Here is a 20,278-nt window from a genome sequence, read left to right as displayed (position 1 = left end):
GAGAAGAAGGCAGGATGAAATGGAATGTGAGTACACATGGACCTGCTGACCGAGCAGCACTGAAATGCTACGGGAGTGTTTGTCTCCTTAGCCAATGGTCTGCTCAACTGTATGTGCATAGGAGACAGGTGGGAAGAAATCTCAACCCCTATCACACACGGTTCTCACAAATCAATTACAAAGAGACAGCAGATAAAAATGTGAAACACAAAGCAATAAGGCTCTTAGACAACTTCATAATTAAACTTCTTCATAGTTGGGAGTAGGCAAAGAATTCTTAAATATGTTACAAAATGTACTAGCCAAAAAAGAAAAATAATAAGAATAAGAACTTCTACTCATCCATACATTATTAATAGGGTCAAAGATAGCCTACAAACAGTATAGGAGAAAATATTTTAATAAGAAGGAGACAACTGTGGCTGACACCATGACATAGAGGGCTAAGCCTCCACCTACAGTGCCAGCATTCCATATGGGCACAGGTTTGGGTCCCAGCTGCTCCTCTTCCTATCTAGCTCCTGCTAATGGCCTAGGAAAGCAGTAGAAGATGGCCTAAGTGCTTAGGTCCCTGCACCCATGTGGGAGACCCTGAAGAATCTCCTGGCTCCTAACTTAACAGCCTGGCTTTGGATAGGCCCATCTCTGGCTGTTGTGGCCATTTGGAGAGTGAACCAGTATATGGAAGATCTTTTTCTTTGTCTCTCCCTCTCTCTATCTGTAATTCTATCTCTCAAATAAATAAACTAAAAATATTTTCAAAACAAGCAGACAACTAAAAAATGTGCAAAACACCTGAACAGACATCTTACAAAGAAAAAGTTGCAAACACAAATGAGCATGCTAACAAGTTCTCAACTCATGAGACCCCAGTGTAAAGAAGGGGCCATCGAAAAAAGATGTACTTTTCTCTTACGGAAGGAGAGAATTTCCACTTTGCTTATGGCCTTGTCTAAATACTGAAGGAGTTTGTGGTCATAAAAGTCTTTCATAGCCTTGGCAGTTCATGACAAAAGCCTTGGGTGATCACTGAGGTAATAAATAAGAGTGTTTATTGTTAAATTAGCAACAGGAGTCACTGTGTACTTACTCCCCATGTAGAACCACCATCCTTAATGAGTTATACTGTGAGAATTAACTGAAAAACTTGTTCCCAAACAGTACTACAGTACTTTTTACATTGTGTGTGTGTGTATGTGCAAACTGTTGAAATCCTTACTTAGTACAGAGCTGGTCTTCTGTATATAAAATTGATTAAAAATGAATCTTAAATAAGAATGGGATGGAAGAGGGAGTAGGAGGTTGGACAGGAGTGTGGGAGGGAAGGTGGGTATGAGGGAAAAAACACTATATTCCTAAAATTGTACCTCTGAAAATTGTATTCATTAAATAAAAACTTTTTAAAAACTTTTCAAACTCACTAATCATCGGGGAAAAGAAAACTAAAAGCACAATGATATACCATCACATATTTCTCATGGCATCACACTGTCCCTCTAGAGACAAAAGTGTGTGCTATGGGTAAGAGCCATCCAGAGCATGCTTCAAGGTTCAGACCCAATGCTTTCTTTAGCTCTTTTTCTACCTCATTGCATCATTCTTCCAAAATTAACAGGACAGTTCCACCAAAGAAGGTACTGAGGATATAGCAGCCAATAATATAGACATGATTTTTGTCTTTATGGAGCTTAATGAAAAATGTAGCTAGTCAAAAAATGAAAACAACTCTAACTACATAGTTATAAGTGCTCTATGCTATAATTCAAAATACTAGTTACTGTGAGAGTTATGGGGAAAGGTTGAACCCGCTTAATCTAGAAAGGTAGTCAGCAGAGAGCTTAGGTGGAATGCTATTTAAACTGAGAGATGCAGGTAAGAGCAGGAAGGAAAATCCCTCCAGGTAGAAGTGATAGCATAAGGCATGGGATTAAAGTAACAAAAATAGCAGTAGGGGAGTGTCAATAAGGAGTTAGGTGCAGGTGGGAAGAGCTGAAGCTGCATCAGGTGGGGATAAAAGAGGGGATCATTAAGATTTTGCAGATTATTTCTGCATTTTATGTCAAGTTCAGTGGAAGCCATTGTAGGTCTTTAAGCATGACACTAACATACAATCTGCTCTCTGTATGCATCCGTAAGTTCAGTATCTGCAGATTCAGCCAGCCATAGATCAAATATGACTTTTTAAAGAAAATTGCATCTGCACTGAATATGTTCATACCCTTTTTTCTCAGTATTATTTTCTAAACAGTACTCTATAACAAACATTTACATTGAATTTGCTGAGCATTAGGTATTACAAATAATCAAGAGCAGACTTAAAGCATATAGGAGAAAACACATAGGTTTTATGCAAATACTACAGCACTATTTCATATGAGGGGCTTGACTGTCAGGGGATCCTAGTAACTGCAGGGTTCCTGGGTTAACCCTGTGCACACAGAAGAATTACTGCAATCCAATTTACTCTTTTTTTTTGACAGGCAGAGTGGACAGTGAGAGAGAGAGACAGAGAGAAAGGTCTTCCTTTGCCATTGGTTCACCCTCCAATGGCCGTCGCGGCTGGTGCACTGCACTGATCCGAATCCAGGAGCCAGGTGCTTCTCTTGGTCTCCCATGAGGGTGCAGGGCCCAAGCACTTGGGCCATCCTCTACTGCACTCCCAGGCCAGAGCAGAGAGCTGAACTGGAAGAGGCACAACTGGGACAGAATCCGGCACCCCGAACGGGACTAGAACCCGGTGTTCCTGTGCCGCAAGGCAGAGGATTAGCCTAGTGAGCCGCGGAGCCGGCCCCAATTTAGTCTTAAACATAAAATCCTTGTGAAGGCTGTGCAGACAATAGGCTGAAGGCATCAAGAGTGGAGACTTGGTGGCCAACTAGGAAGATATTGCCATCACTCAAGTGGGAGCTGAGAGCGTGCCCCCGATATGTAGGTTGACCCAGAAGATGAAGAAATGGATGAGTCAAACTATCTTAGGGACTGATTCCATCAATTTGGGTAGAAGCCTTATGAGAAGAGGGGTTTACATTTTCAGGTTCACAGAACAGAGTCAGTTCAATGAAGAGATCTTCCCAGTAGTGTATAGGATTAGACTTTATTTAGGCACTGCAGACACTAGCCACTTCTCTCCCCGCAAGAACTTCTGAATTCTTTCCTTTATTTGGGAAAATGTGAGGTTAAAACTCTAGCTTTAGATTGTTGGGTAGATTTGTTTTCTAGCTCTTACAAAATTTCTGAGACAATTCCAGAAGCAACTTCAGAAACACTCCAGTGTTGAATATGTGTACAAATATATTACCTGAATATATGCTGTCAGGGTTAAATTCAGTTTCCTTCCCAGTGTGACAATTCTGCAAAAGCCTTGAAAAATCACTTCTAACCTTCTTCTTTGAGGCCTCTGTGCCGAGAATCCACTAGAACCCACCTTATCTACCTTACATGAACTGCAGGAAAAACTTACTTAGACTACAACTGAGGAGGCTGTTAAAAGACAGCTTCACAGGACATTGACAGTGCCCCTGCTCCTACAGGGCAGTCCTGCAAGGCGCTGTTGGGAAGAGCATTGCTGTGTGTTCTGGATGGGACAGCTGTCTACAGATCCAGATGGAGTGTGATGTCACTGGAAAAAAAAAAACAACCCTGAAATGTGCTACAAGGGGCTTTTTTATGGCTCCCTGTGTAAAGTTCCCTAATGCTGGGCTTTAGGCAGAGAGAAAAAGGAAGTAAAAGATTTTACAACTCCCCACAGCCCTGCCCATCTGTCATTTGGGTTCACAAGGAAGGGAAGGGCTAGAGGAAGAGACTTGATTAGACAGGAAGAGAAAAAAGGCAGAAGGACAAAGAGAATTGGGAATGAATGTGCTCCCTCCAAGCTGCCTCCATGGCTTGTCCAAGGGGACTTCTCTGCACTTGGGAGCAGCTCTTTGGTTTCACTAGATCATCTGAGAGCAGAACCTAAAGCAATGTCCACTACATAATAGATGTGCAACAAATGCTAAGAGAATGGAATTATTAAAGAGCATAGTAGCAAGATTCAAGAAAGAAAAGAGAAATCAAAAATTGGGAGTTTTATATGTGTCACATATTGTAAAAGATACTTTTGATATGTTTTCCATGTTACCATTGTTTAAGGTGGAAGTTGCTCACACCTTTTTGACAAAAGATAAAACTGAAGCTTGGAGGAAATAAACATTGTGCCCAAGATCTGGCTGCAAGCACAAGACTGTTCGAGCTCAGATCTGACCACAAAGAAATCCTGCATAGTACAGCCTGGGCTACTCCACAAACTACTGCTCCCTACTGTTCCCCACCTCAAGCATAAAGCACAGATAAAGAGTGGGACACATGTGGGAAGAAGAGATTTGAGAATGTGAATCCCAGCTCATCTTCTCTAGTAACTATCAAAACAATCTTTAGAGCCAGTAGGAAAATGTGTTCAGCAAAATTTCTGCCTGGGTTCAGCACAAAGTCAAGAATTCCACAGCATTTTTCCAGGTACGATCAAGGGATATGGTCAGTCTGGAAAGTGAGACAGGCACACTTTCCTTCTATAGACATTTTACTGGCATGGTGCAGGGGACTGCCAACCCAAAGAGGGGGTGCTAACAGACATTTTCTCAAACACAAACATGCCACATCATGTCTCCCATGCGATTATTTATGTAATAAAAGTATCACCTAGCATCAGACTTATGTATAGAGGGGGGCTATTTCTACTTGGAAATATATCTTCCTCTCTGGAATTGAAGGCAAGCTGTTGAGGGACTACGCATCTTTAGAGCCAAAATTTCATTGAAAATTATACAATTATTCTGCATTGGATGAGAGGGAGGTGGAAAGTGAAAATAAGCAAAGGAGGAAGGAGAAAACAGGTGCTTAATGGAAGAAATACCAAGAAAAGTACACTTGTGTATGGGTGAGGGGTGGAGGGCAAAAAAAAAAAAAAAAAAACACAAGAAGTACAATATAGAATGGAATGGTTCAGATGTATTTTGAATTATTTTCTTTATTTTGTGTAATAGGATCTTTCCAGAGACACCTGCCTTTTTCCAAGCTCTCAAGAAACATTTGCTACACTCACGAATACTTTGTGTAAGTTACAATTCTTTGTTGTTTACCTATTTGAAAGGCAGAGAGAGAGAGAGAGAAAGAGAGAGAGAGAGAGATTTTATGTGTTGGTTCATTCTCCAAAGTCCTACAACAGCCAGGACTGGACCAAGCCAAAGCCAGGGGGCTTGGAACTCCTCCCAGGTCCCCCAGGTGAGTGGCAGGGGTCCAAGCACTGGGATTGTCTTCTGCTTTCCCGGGCCTCTTAACAGGGAGCTAGAATGGAAGTGGAGCAGCCAGGACTCCAAACAGCTTAATCCACTGTGCCACAACACTGGCCACCCTGTGATGATTTCTTTAAATGAGCAGATACCCATGTAGCACCACAAGGACTATGAAAAATCTGATACATACAAGACAGAAGAAACTAAATAAAACTCCGAAGACCAACCGTAAGTAATGGGGAATCTATGAACTGCTTGGCAAAGAATTCAAAATAATCACCTCAAGGAGCCTAAATGTTAACCAGCAAATGAGCGGATAAAGAAAATATATAGTATGTGTGTGTGTGTGTCTGTGTGTGCGTGTGTGTGTGTATGTGTGCACATGTGCACAATTGAGTTTTATTCAGCCATGGGAGGAAATCTGCCATGTGCTACAAATTGAATAAACCTGGAGGATATTATGCTAAGTGAAATAAACTATACACACAAAGACACATAGCACATGATGCCATTTATGTGGTAAGCCTAAGGTAGCCAAATTCATAGAAACAGAACAGGATAGTGGTGTGTCCAAAGGCTGGGGTAGAGAAATGGAAAGTTATTAGTCAGGAGTTAAAGCGTCACAAAGTTCCTAAATCTGTATGTATGTAATTCATGATGTTTGTATAACTTAAATAGAACAAAAGCTTTTTTTTTTCTTGGACAAGATGCATCATATAGACCTGTTGTATAGTGTTGTGCCTATATATAACAGTGTGCCATAAGCCTTAAAACAATTACTAAGAGGGTAAATCTAACATTAAATGTTCTCATCACATACTCAAAAATAAAGGCATAAAATAGAAAGTGGGGGAAAATTTTGGAGGTGATAGGTTTATGGTATAGATTGTGATGATAATTCCACATGTGCATACTGATCTTCAAATTCAACTTGCTCATTAAATATTCACAGTTTTTATGTCACTCATACCCAAAATGGATTTAACAAATGAATATCATCTATAAAACAAAAAAAAATAAAATCATAAATGTTTAATAAAATGGGTTTATCAAAATTTAAAAATAAATACTTTACTGTAAAATTAACATTAACAAAAGAGCAAGTCGCATATTGGGAGAAAATGTTGGCAATCAGCATAACTAACAAAAGACTGTTATCTATACTATACAGAAACCAAAAAATATTTGTAAAAAGACACTTTAACAAAAATGGCTAAAAACTAAAGACTGAACCAATGCTTACTCAACAAAGATGTACAAATGTCCATAAGTACATGCAAAGACGCTCAACGTTATTGGTCACCAAGGAAAGGACAATTAAAATCACCAGCAAAGAAGATTTCAGGGATGGAAAATATCAAGCACTGGTGAAGATGTGGAACAACTGGAACTCTCACAGTCTTTGTGAGTACATGAAATCACATATTCAGTTTGGAAAACCTGGCACTCTCTCTACACACCTACTACCCTATGATCAAACAACTACTATTAGATGGTTTTACCAAGAGAAATTAGATGCTGTGTCCATAGGAAGATATGTGCAAGATATTCATGGTAGCTTTATATGAATAACCCCAAATGGGAAACAACTCAAAGGTCCATCAATTCATGAGTAGAAAAACAAGTAATATTATGCAGCAATAAGAAACAAACTACTGATTCAAGATGCAACAAGAACATGAGGTGAAGCATGAGAAGGCAAATGTGTAAGAATTGATACTGCTTGAATTCATAAATTTAGCTACAGTTCTAGAATAGGCAGGAACTAAGCTATGATTAAAGAGATTAGATTGGTGGTTATCTTGGGGTGAGGCATGACTATAGAAGGGCACGTTGAAACTTTTTGTGGTGATTAAAGTCTTCTCCATCATGATTTAAGGTGTGAATTACATGTCTGTAGACACTGGATGTATTTGTCTACACTTATTGAAATGCATACCACGAATCTGCACTTAATGTATATTAATTATATTTTTAAAAATAAAATTGCAATAATACCATAAATAATGATGAAGGTAGAAGAAAGTGTATGAACATAGATAAATACATATGATAGCAGTACATTTAACAGTGCAACAAAACTTGGTATCTCTGCCATGATGAATGTGCAGAGGAGTTTCTACTTACTAGTTCCTGAATTTTCATTTGGTGGAGGGTTAATCTTGTGATTATAAAGAAATTTGAAATAAAAAAAAACTAAAAGAAAAATAATAAAAGTGAGAGAATGGGAATGAGAAAGGAAGGAAGGGTAGGGTGAGAAATATCATTATGCTCTTAAAACTTTATATATATGAAATTTGTTCCCTTTTTATACATAAAAAATTTAAAAAGAAGCTCCTAGCACAGCCATTTGGGTAGTGAAACAGTGATGTTAATTTAACAAAAGGTGATAATCCCATTGGTTTGTGGAAAAGGGGAAAATGTACTTATTGATCTATTTTTCCCACATGGCTGAGCTGATCTGAAGCCAGGAGGCAGGAGCTTCTTCCAGGTCTCCCAAGCAGGTGCGGACTCCCAAGGACTTGGGCCATCTTCTATGCTTTCCCAGGCCATAGCAGAGAGCTGGATGAGAAGTGGAGCAGCCAGTTCTTGAACTGGTGCCCAAATGGGGTGCTGGCACTGCAGTAGTGGCTTTACCCACTGTGCCACCGCCTGGCCCCACATCATTCACTCTTAAGGTCATCTCTGGGTGCCTGTAATTTCCTTACTCTTCATCTGGATTCAGTTTTTGTAAGGACTTTGGTCATGAGTGTGGATGAATGTTGGATGGAAGTATCATTCAGACATGTAGAAGAAGACATCATTGTCAATCATAGGAGGGAAGGTCATCAATAGGAGGGAAGAATCATCTCACCGCATCTTGTCTCGTTATCTGTGGCTCACTGTATTTTGCCAGAGTGTGTTAACATTTTCACAGTGCATGCACTCCCAGCCTGCCTGGCACTGATTGTCCTCTGAATTACCACAATAGGGGCAGATGGTCTTTGGGCCCAAGAAAAGTAGAATATGTGTCTGTCTGTCATGTACCCACATGTATCCTGTTTATCCTATAATAGATGTTCCTTGCCTGTCCCTCAAAATTTACATTATTGCTATGTGAAAAGCTTCAACTTTATTGAATTTCAAGTCTCACCTGTGGCTGCCTTGCCTGATCAGATGACCCCACCCATGTTCAATATGTTCTCATATTGATTTTGTATACATATGAAAGCATGAATATTTCATTTTGGAGTAAACTAATGTTAGTAGTAATGTGTTCTTAATTTCAAAAGTCAGCTGTTCATTGCTGATATATAGGAAATCAATTTATATTTATATATTAATCTTGTATTTTTGCTGTAATTATTTATGAAGAGTTCCATACTTTCATATTTTCTACATAGGCAATCATTTTATCTGTTAATGACAGTTTTATTTCTTCTTTCCAATTGGTATATCTTTTATTTTGTTTCTTCTTGTCTCACTGTGTTAGCTAAGTCATTGAATATGATTTTGAAAAGGAGTGATGAGAGGTAACATCCTGATATTGTTCTAAAAAACTTTGTGTATTCACTTAAAATTTTCTAATGATTGTCCTAGAGCTTGAAATATATGCTTAAAACTACTTCAAATCTAGTCAAATGATAATATGCAATTTTATTGCAGTATAAGCACCTTGTAACAGTAAACTATTCCTAATTCCTCCCTCCTATCCCTTGTGGTGTTGTTGACTTTCAGACACACACAATTAAATACATTGGTACGGTTATTATTTTAAACAAACTCTTAACTGTTAGATGAAATGAAAAGTTACAAAATACAGGGCTTTTCATTTTGCTTTCAGTTGTGAACTGCCTGATTCCTCTTTCCCTGTTTATATGGCTTTAAGTTTATGAACTATATCATTTTCCCTCTTTAGAATTTCCTTTTACATTTCTTGAAAGATAGGTCTGTTGTCCAAAAATTTCCAAAACTTTTGTTTGTTCATGAAATTCTTCATTAATTTTTGAAAGATGATTTCACAGGGTATAAAATTCTAAGTAGGTGGATTTTTTTCTTTCAAATCTTTAAATAGTTTACTCCACTATATTCTTGCATGGTTTCTGGGAAGGAAAATGTAATTTTTATCTTTATAAGTAAGATTTTTTCTCTAACATGTATTAATATTGTTTCTACATCTTTGGTTTTGCAGTTGGAGTAAGATATGTTTAGGTATAGAGAAGTTTTGGGCACATACTCCACTTAGCGGTCTATGAGCTTCTTGGATCTGTGGTTTGGTGTTTGACATTAATCTAGGAAAATGATCGGTTACTATTGCTTCAAGCATGGCTTCTGAACTTTCATAGTCTTCCTGACACATCACTATGCATTTGCTGCTCCTTTTGTATTTGCACCCCAATGCTCGGGAGTGGCTTTCCCACTGTTTGTCAGCTTGGGAGGTTTCTATTGTCATAGCCTGCAGCTCAGAGATTCTTTCTCCATTCTTTCTTCAGCCATGTCCAATTTACTTATAGTAATACCATCAAAAATAGCCTTCATTTTTATTATAAAGTTTTAAATCCTAGCAATTTTTTGACAGGTAAAGATATGGACAGAGAGAGAGACAGAGAGAAAGGTCTTTCTTCAGTTGGTTCACCTCCTAAATGGCTGCCACAGTCGGAGCTACGCCAATCCGAAGCCAGGAACCAGGTGCTTCCTCCTGGTCTTCCATGCGGGTGCAGGGCCCAAGCACTTGGGCCATCCTCCAGTGCCTTCCTGGACCACAGCAGAGAGCTGGACTGAAAGAGGAGCAATCAGGACTAGAACCTGGCTCCCATATGGGATGCTGGCACCGCAGGTGGAGGACTAACCAAGTGAGCCACATTGTTTACATTATTCACCTCTTCTTCCCTAGTGCCTGTTTTTATGATCAAAGCCCTTAGCATGGTAATCATGGATGCTGTTTTAATTCTGAGTCTGTAAATTACAGCATTCATTATGTGTACAAACTGATTTTGATACCTGTCTGGTCTCTCACAGTTGCTGTTTTGTCATTCAGTGTGCTTTATAATATTTCTGTTGAGAGACAGACGAGATGTACCAAGTGAAAGCAGCTGAGCTAAGTAGGCCTTTAGTGTTGTGGGAAGGTGTGTGACACAAGGAAGCTTTCTGTAGTCCTGTGATTAGGCTGGAAAGTCTTTAATTGGACCTGTGTCCCTGACTATAAACTTCAGCGGTGCTTACATTCACTCCTACCCTGACTCCTCAATGGGATAGAATGGCTAACCAGGATGAGAGGGGCTGGGCTCTGAGAAAACACTAGCAGGTTAGGCTCAGTAAAATAGCTTCTGCTGAGGGCAGGACTTGTTAAGAAGACTGCTCTGTCCTGTTTCAGAATGCTAACTTTCCTTTTCCTCCTGAGGATATGCAAAGGGATGTCTCTCCCACAGTCACTGTCAGACCCTGATAGAACTCTAATAGGTGTATCTCAGAAAAGGGTGGCACCCTTTAACCTGAGTTCCCCTGGAGTGTTACACTCTCAGATTTGTTCACCTGGAGCCTCCAGCAGTTTGTGAGTAAGAGTTTTGGTTATCGTATGCCAGCACTGCTTCCTACAGACGTCCTGATTCTCTGTATCTGGCTGGCTGTCTCTCCAATGTTCAGGGCAGAAGGTTGCTCCATAAGCAGACTTGATAAGTAGTATTCTTTCTGTTCAGTTTGTCTGGTTTCTATTTCTTGCTCAGTAAAGTAGCCAATTATAAGTTTCTTACATCTCACCTGGCTGTTACGCCACTTGATGATCACCTGATACTTGCTTCTGTTGGAATAGCTACTTCCCTGTATTAAGGTATTTTATGTGTCTTAATTTGTTATAAGGCTTTAGTCTTTATCATGTTCAACTTGCAGGATTTAAATATAAAATCTCCACCTTGCATCTAAATACATCTGTTGAATCCCAGAGTTCCTGGAGAACACACTATGTCAGTGTGACTTAAGACAGAGCCCTGCAGTGCTAGGTAACCAAACATCTCTCCCATTGAGTCTCTCTGGACTGAGGATCAGTGCTCAGAACAATTACAAACAGCCCTTAGTTTGTGATGGATATAACCTCAAAGTTATTGTCTGTGCAAGCATTCTATCAGTTCACAATTTCTGTGTCACTTCCATACACAATGGAGTTTTGTTCTTTAACAATTTTTAGCTATGGAACACTGAGAAACAAAAATCAATATCTGAATTTTTCGAGAGTGCATTGTTAATATCAAACTCTTGAATGAATTATAGCCATGCAGGCAACTTACCAAGTCTAAACATGTGAACGTCTATAATAAGTAGCATTTAAAAAGTGGAAGTCTAGAAATATGGTAACAACTTTATTGCATCTGAAAAAATTTATTATTGTCACTGAATGCTTTGAAGAGTCAGTCACACAGCAACTTCCAAACAAAAAAAATAGTGATATGTAAAGTCAAAAGTAGAATACGGGTAGATTCAAGAGATCAAGTTATAGATTTGATGATTTCAATACAGGGCATGTGACCCTGTAAAAGTCTCTCTAATTTGTAGGGTTATTGTCATATATCTGTGCAGTAAGTGTCTCCGAGATGATTTTTTTCTTTATTTATCATTCATTTATTTATTTGAAAGGCAGAGTAACAGTGAGAGAGAGAGAGAGAGTGGAAGAGACAAAGAAAGAGATCTATCTGCCAGTTTACTCTCCAGATGGCCAGTGCTGAGCCAAGATGAAGCCAGGAACCAGGAGCTTCAGCTGAGTCTCCAATGTGGGTAGCAGGAGCTCAAGCACTTGGATAATTTTCTATTGCTTTCCTCAGGCTTTAGCCTGGAGCTGGACCAGAAATGGACTAGTTGGGATATGAACAGGCACCCATATGGAATGCTAGCATCGCAGGTGGTGGTTTAACCTCCTATGCCACAATGCTGCCCCAGATGATTTTTCTTAAATGGGTCCCTGATTATGTCCTATTGTCAGAGTCAGGAATACTAGCTGCGTGGAGCTAGGTTAGGAATAGGAGAGTAGTGACAACTCTAGACTGTATCTGGCGGGGCCAAAGGAAACAGTGTCACCAAATGAATGAAGTAAAGATGGAGTTGTAGAGAAGCCTCAGATCAGAGCCAAAGAAAAAATGATTCTTGATTCTGAAGTCTTAGAGCTTATAAAGAATGTAATCACTGATCCTGATTAAATCAGGGAGAGATTAAAAAGCAGATCACAAATTGAAGTATAGGTTTAAATCCTACACAATCTATGGAGCATCAAGAGCCTGTGTCCATTGGAAACATAGCAGCAGGCTCAGAAGTGTAGTAAAGGATTGTCCCCTGACAGGGTCTCATAAAGGAAAACACCTAGAAAAGCCATAGTACTAAGTGCACAGTAAGGCTTAACAGACAGGACAGCACACGATTCATTATCCAGGCATAACCATCACCATCGTCATAGCTCACCATCACCACAGATCTTCCTACACTGTACAATGCCATGTCCAAATCACTTGGCCATGGCTTCCCTCACCTCATTTTGTGCATTTTTCTCAAACCTCACACATTAATTGTTTCTAAGTTTTATTTTTTAGGTTTTATTTAGAGTTAGTTTTATTAATTGGATTTCTTTTGGTAGCTTGTGGATTTTATTAATTTAGGGATAAAGATTTTTTCACTGTGTTAAAATCACCTGGTAAATTTAAAGTTAGTGGGCATTTCCTTAATTTTATAGATTTGCCTTTAGGCAAAAATTAGCCAGGTTGTTTTGCTGTAAAGGTAAATTTGACTTATTATTGAAAAATAAGAGCAGTTACTCTAATAGCTTGTGAATAGCTACTGTAATTGTAAATACTATTACCAAAGGGTTCTTTGTTTTCTCTTACTGTACCTGGTGGATTTTATGGACATAAGAACAAATGAAACCATCACATTCAAGCAGCACACACACAATTTGAGGTCACTAAAAATGTATTATGCTATTATGCTAGGTTTCCTTGAACTTGAATTTAGGGCTTATGGTAAGAAGTTGGGGGTATTGATAAAGTTCTCTGTAGAATCATATTTAGCAATCCCTAGCCCTGTTATCTAAAGTTGTATAAGCAACCACACCTAAAAATTGTTGGCTCAAAATAACTGCATCATTCATTTTGCTGCAAAAATCCACAGTTTGTACAGGGCTTAGTAGAAATGGATCCTGTTTGTCCCATGTGGTGCTAGTTGGGTTGGTTCTTGAGCTGGAAGACAGAAAGACCCCAAGGCCCACTCACTCACACATTGCTTGGTGATTCCAGCTGTTGGCTGGGAATATCAGTTCCCTCCTCATTGACCTCTTCATGGGGTTACTTTGTGTGAGCTCCTTTGGGATTCCTCATAACTACTTGGCTTGTTTGAAAGTTGAACCTACAAAGAAAAAAAAAACAGGCAGAAGCAATAATGCTTGTTGTGCCTTGGTATCGGAAGCCATGCGACCTCACTTCTGCCATATACCATTGATCATGGTTCACCAACCCAGGTTTAAGGGGGAGGGAGCACAGAGCTTTATATATTACTTTGAAGAGTGTTAATGTCTCAGAACAGGAAGACTATATGAAATGGAATATAAGTGAGTGTATTTCAAATATGTTGTGGGGGCCTGCATTGTAGTGTAGTGGGAAAAAACACTGCCTGCAATGCCAGCATCCCATAACAGTGACAGTTCATGTCCTGGTTGCTCCAGTTCTGATCCAGCTCCCTACTAGTGTGCCTGAGAGAGCAGCAGAGGATGGCCCAACTGCTTGTGCCTCTGCACCCATGTGGGAGACCTGGATGAAGTTTCTTACTCCTGGCTTTGGCCTGGCCTTGCCCTGGTCATTACAGCCATTTGGGGAGTGAACCAGCAGATAGAGTATCTCTCTCTATCTCTTGCTCTGACTGTAACTCTTTAAAATAAATAAATATTTTTGCATAATTTATGAAAAATAGAAAGAAAATATGTTTATTTTGATGCAAAATGGAAATAATAAAATGCATCTTTGTGAACTTTCAAAGATACTTCATATACATGAATTTCAAAAATTTTTCCATACCATTTTAACTTCATTTTCATGCACATACAAAAGGGGACTTCAAAAAGTTCATAGAAAATTCACATTTACTTTTAGTTATATTTCTCTAAGAACTTATTGAAACCACATTATGACTGGATGGATGGATAGATGGATGAATAGGGCCAGAACTGAAAAATACAATCTGCCCCAGGAGTCACAGAAATGTCTCTGTGGTCAATCTTAGCAGGACACTATTTTACAACGTCCACACAACAAACTATTAAACTGTATCATCTCACTGCAAATCGTTCCTCATCTTCAGGTATCAGATGGGCCCAGGAGAAAGTGGTGCATTCACTTTCTAGGGATGATGTGTTCACTTTCCTTTCTCATCCTAGAATAACCACTCTGATCAAAGGAGAAAGCACTGCCTCATTCCCCCTGCCCTTCCCCAACCACATTCTCTTTCTCTCCATCAGAAAGCCTCATGTCCGTGCACAAGAAGAGTGCCACCCTACAGCAGCCTGCTCAGGTTGTACCCGAGCTATGAGCCATAAGTGCAGAAGAGCATTTCAGCTCAAGAAGCATATTGCTGGGATTTAGCAAGCAAAGGAAGTATTTACTCCAAAAGGAAGGTCTGAGAAGCTCTGTGGTTCACACAAACTTTCAGGACAGCTTTAATTTCAACATCTTTAATTCATGCTCGCTCACATGACTATCTTTTCTTATTCATGACTAAATTCCATTCTCTATTCTCTATTGAAGTTTTCCCTACATTGAACTTGAGGAATCAATATGCTATTTTTCTCCTTGAAACAAATAAAAAATACCTGCTACCTATAGCAGCCTGAATGCACTCTCTTTCTGTGAACTGTGCTCCATTTCAAAATAATTCTGTTCAACTGGGCCACACATTTAGAGATAACTGGAATGTTCCGGGATTTTGGTTCATTTCAGACAAAATGGGACCCTCTGTTTCTAAGAAAACAAGGCTGAAAATAAGACTGCAGGGTTCTTACAAGATAACATATTGGAAAGTTGATTATAAATTAAGCTGAAACACATGTGCTCAAGTTTCTTCCGTTCCCCAAATACCTTAAGAGGAACAAGGGCTTAGGAAATGGGGAAGGGGGTGAAGAACTTGTTGATGAATACAGTTCAAGGGAACAAATCCAAAATTCACAAAAGACTGGTGCACCATGACATGCACTGGTTTCCTGCACCACCTGTTTCTGTTCCACCAACTACATCCTAGTTGAAAATGACTCCCTCCCTCCCTCTCTCTCCCTCTCTCTCCCTCTCTCTCTCCCCATCTCTCTCCCCATCTCTCTCTCCATCTCTCTCTCCCTCTCTCTCTCTCTAACAAACACCAGATTCTGTAGGTCTTTACGTTTTAAAGTAGGGAGGCCGCTCTGTAGCAAGTGATATCCAAGATTCTGTCTTTTCCCCAGCTGATGCCAGTTTTCAATTAAGATACAAGTAAACTAGCAAGAAACTTACTTCACCCCCAGAGCTGTTTAATGGGATGAATTAGAAAGTGCATCTAGGGGCTGACGCTGTGGATCACTTGGTTAATCCTCCACCTGTGGCACCGGCATCCCATATGGGCACCAGGTTCTAGTCCCAGTTGCTCCTCTTCTAGTCCAGCTCTGCTGTGGCCCGGGAGGGCAGTGGGGGATGGTCCAAGTGCTTGGGTCCCTGCACCCACATGGGAGACCAGGAGGAAGCACCTGGCTCCTGGCTGCAGATCAGCACAGCATTGTCCGTGGCGGCCATTTGGGGAGTGAACCAACGGAAGGAAGACCTTTCTGTTTCTCTCTCTCTCACTGTCTATAACTATACCTGTCAAAAAGAAGAAGAAAGAGAAAGTGCATCTAATTAATGTGAAGATATCACAAGTTGGGTCCAATCATATTGATTCCACCACTGGAGACTGGAGCACCTCCAGAAGTGTTCCACATAGATGACAGAGCAGGAAGTTAAGCTCTCCCATGCTACTGACCACATCGTCTGGACACAACATAAAGAGTAAACATAAGTAAAGCATGCATGATAGTCTTGGTATGATCAATAGCTCTTCAGCTTATGCAACTCATTTATTTTTCTTTTCTATTTATATAAAGGGAACAAATTTTATGTATTTCATATGTACAGTCTTAAGAACATAACAATACTTCCCATCCTACCCTTTCACTCCCTCTTTCCTTTCTTATTTTTCTTTTAATTTTGCAATGACATATTTTCTTTTTTTGACAGGCAGAGTGGACAGTGAGAGAGAGAGAGAGAGAGAGATATCTTCCTTTTCCATTGGTTTACCCCAAAATGGCCGCTGTGGCCAGCGTGCCACAGCCAGCGCACCACACTGATCTGAAGCCAGGAGCCAGGTGCCTCTCCTGGTCTCCCATGAAGGTGCAGGGCCCAAGCACTTGGGCCATCCTCCACTGCACTCCCAGGCCACAGCAAAGAGCTGGACTGGAAGAGGAGCAACCGGGACAGAATCCGGCACCCAGACTGGGACTAGAACCTAGTGTGCTGGCGCCACAGTCAGAGGATTAGCCTAGTGAGCCGCGGAAATGGCCTGGAAGAGGAGCAACTGGGACAGAATCTGGCGCCCAGGCCGGGACTAGAACCTGGTGTGCTGGCGCCACAGTTGGAGGATTAGCCTAGTGAGCCGCGGAGCTGGCCTGACATATTTTCAACTTACTTTATAATCACAAACTTAATCCTTCATTGAATAAAGAATCCAATAAGTAGTAATAGAAAAAACACTGTTCCTCAAGAGTATAGAGAAGTGCTTTAAACAATTATCAAATCTCATAATGTCTACTTTACTCATATACACTACTTTTTTTTTAACTTTTATTTAATGAATATAAATTTCCAAAGTACAGCTTATGGATTACAATGGCTTCCCCCCCCATAACGTCCCTCTCACCCGCAACCCTCCCCTCTCCCACTCTCTCTCCCCTTCCATTCACATCAAGATTCATTTTCGATTCTCTTTATCTACAGAAGATCAGTTTAGCATACATTAAGTAAAGATTCAACAGTTTGCTCCCACACAGAAACATAAAGTGAAAAATAATAGATGATTTTTTAAATGATGATGAAATCAGATCAGACCTATTGTCATGTTTAATCCCAGTTAGAGTCAAGTTGGGAATTGATAATTTCTTCTTCTTCTTTTTTTTTTTTTTACAGAAGATCAGTTTAGTATACATTAAGTAAAGATTTCAACAGTTTGCACCCACATAGAAACACAAAGTGAAATATACTGTTTGAGTACTCGTTATAGCATTAAGTCTCAATGTACAGCACGCTAAGGACAGAGATCCTACATGAGGAGTAAGTGCACAGTGACTCCTGTTGTTGACTTTACAAATTGACACTCTTGTTTGTGGCCTCAGTAATCTCCCCATGCTCCAGTCATGAGTTTCTAAGGCTATGGAAGCCCCTTGAGTTCTCCGACTCTTATCTTGTTTAGACAAGGTCATAGTCAAATGGAGGTTCTTTCCTTCCTTCAGAGAAAGGTACCTCCTTCTTTGAAGACCTGTTTTTTCCACTGGGATCTCACTCACAGAGATCTTTCATTTAGGTTTTTTTTTTTTTTTTTTTTTTTGCCTGTACACTACTTTTTTCTATTCTATATATTAGTTGTCACAAAACAGAGACAATATATGATATTTGTCTTTCTTACACTGGCCTATTTCACTAAGCATAATGGTATCCAATTGCATCATTTTGTTGGAAAATACAGGATTTTGTTATTTTTTATGGCTGAATAGTGTTCAGTTGAATGGAAACATGTGTAGCTATTTTGTCTCACTGGTTCCATATTTATATATTTCATGCACACACACACAAATCTATTGCTAAATGGGTATAATTTCTTAATTTTTAAACATCCTACAATAGTTCCATATATCAAGTTGGAATAGTATTTGGTTAATACAATCTAAGGTAGCTTAAATAATCTGAACTTAGGTTCTCTATACCATAAACCAGTTCAGAAATGGGAAGCCCAAACCAGCACACAGGATTTCAGGTTTGTTTTTTTTTTGACAGAGTGGACAGTGAGAGAGAGAGACAGAGAGAAAGGGGTCTTCCTTTGCTGTTGGTTCGTCCTCCAATGGCTGCTGCGGCCGGCGCACACTGTGGCCAGCGCACCACACTGATCCAAAGGCAGGAGCCAGGTGCTTCTCCTGGTCTCCCATGGGGTGCAGGGCCCAAGCACCTGGGCCATAGTCCACTGCACTCCCGGGCCACAGCAGAGAGCTGGCCTGGAAGAGGGGCAACCGAGACAGAATCCAGTGCCCCGACCAGGACTAGAACCCTGGGGTGCCAGCACCACAGGCAGAGGATTAGCCTATTGAGCTAAGGCACCAGCAAGCACACAGGATTTCTTTTGAGTTCTGGGCTCTACTTCTCTCTATAGGATCCAAATACCTGGCTTATCTTTCATTATTACTAGCTTGCAATTTGCTCAAGAGGAAGGATCACTTTTTAGTTGCTCTCTTAGCCATGGTACCTAGCACGTTGGCTCTAGACAATATTTGTTGAATGAAAAAAGGAATGAATAAAATAATCATAAATGAATTAAAAGCAAGTGAAGAGCTAGTGAGGGTAGAATTAAAGATACAACTGCTGCACAAGGTAATAGTACACTCACTGTTATGTAGTATATGTTTATGAAAGAAAATATTAAAGGATGGAATGACATTTAAATGCATTTAGAGGGGCAGGGATTTGGCACAGTGGTTAAGATGTTGCTGGAATGCTCATGTCCATATTGGAGTGCCTGGGTTCAAGTCCTGGCTTGCCATCTGATTCCAGCATCTGAGAGGCAGCAGGTGATAACTTAAGTAGTTGGTCCTTGCTGCCTACATGGTATAGCTGTGTTAATTTCGTGGCTCTCATCTTTGGCCTAACCCAGCCCCAGTTGTCATGAGTACCAGGGGAGTGAAACAGTGAGTGGGGATACTCTCTCTCTCTCTCTCTCTCTCTCTCTCTCTCTCCCGCTCCCTCTATCACTCAAGTTAAAAAATAAAATCTTTAATTTCATAGAAGTTTTTTAAAAAGATGAGTCGTGTTACTGGCAGAATTTTATTTAAAAATGAAGTTATATCTTGGTGCCACAAACATAGGATTTAAAGTCAAAAGACAGGCTTATAGACTTAATTTATGCTAGATGTATAATTTTGGGAAAATTAAGGATTCTCTGAGCCTCTATATCATCTATAAAATGGAGATAATTATAAGCTATCTTTCAGATTCTTTCTAGGTTTTCTGTTTCCTTCCTTCCTCCCTTCCTTCCTCCCTTCCTTCCTCCCTCCCTCCCTCTCTCTCTTTCTTTCTTTCTTTTGACAGGTAGAGTTAATGACAGTGAGAGAGAGACAGAGAGAAAGGTCTTCCTTCCGTTGGTTCACTCCCCAAATGGCTGCCACAGCTGGCACTGCGCCGATCCGCAGCCAGGAGCCAGGTGCTTCTTCCTGGTCTCCCATGCAGATGCAGGGACCCAAGCACTTGGGCCATCCTCCACTGCCCTCCTGGGCCACAGCAGAGAGCTGGATTAGAAGAGGAGCAACTGGGACTAGAACCTGGTGCCCATATGGGATGCAGGCACTGCAGGTGGAGGATTAACCAAGTGAACCATGGTGCAGGTCCCTTTCTGTATCCTTTCATCCCTTCGTTTTAATGTATGTCTTATCATTTTATACCATATTTCTTATAAGCTATCCTTTATAATGCATACATTCTTAGGAACTTATCACCAAGTAGATTGACCATCCATTCAGTCCCATGATACTGCTTGGTGACTATTAAATGTTTTATTTTTTCACATATTCATTCAATTTATTTATTTCTAGGCACTATTCTAGTCCCTGAGAGTTCTTCGCTGAACAAGGCAGATGGTGGGAACCTGTTTCTTACATTCTGGTGAATACGACACAAAATAAAAAGGGGAATATTACATGAGAGAAAAGTTCTGGTAATAAGAGAGAGAGTCCAGCCATCTTTGTCTGG

At 40.1% G+C, this 20,278-nt stretch overlaps 1 long non-coding RNA gene across 2 annotated transcripts in view; it reads right to left on the bottom strand.

Annotated features, from left to right (window-relative positions):
* The window catches only part of LOC149125320 (uncharacterized), a 73,091-nt gene that overhangs the window by 3,502 nt on the left and 49,311 nt on the right, over positions 1 to 20,278 (bottom strand). Inside the window, exon 2 of one of the 2 annotated variants that reach the window (XR_016236990.1) lies at positions 13,500 to 13,628. The exons of the other annotated variant lie outside the window; for it this stretch is intronic. This is a non-coding gene — a long non-coding RNA (uncharacterized LOC149125320). The remainder of the gene's footprint in view (positions 1 to 13,499; positions 13,629 to 20,278) is intronic. 2 annotated transcript variants of the gene reach the window in all.

The sequence above is a fragment of the Oryctolagus cuniculus genome, chromosome 7 (genome assembly GCF_051225735.1).
Source record: "Oryctolagus cuniculus isolate XC-2025 breed Fujian yellow rabbit chromosome 7, ASM5122573v1, whole genome shotgun sequence".
Classification (NCBI taxonomy): domain Eukaryota; kingdom Metazoa; phylum Chordata; class Mammalia; order Lagomorpha; family Leporidae; genus Oryctolagus; species Oryctolagus cuniculus.
The sequence above is the reverse complement of the archived record's forward strand: the minus strand, read 5'-3'. Positions and strand labels throughout refer to the sequence as shown.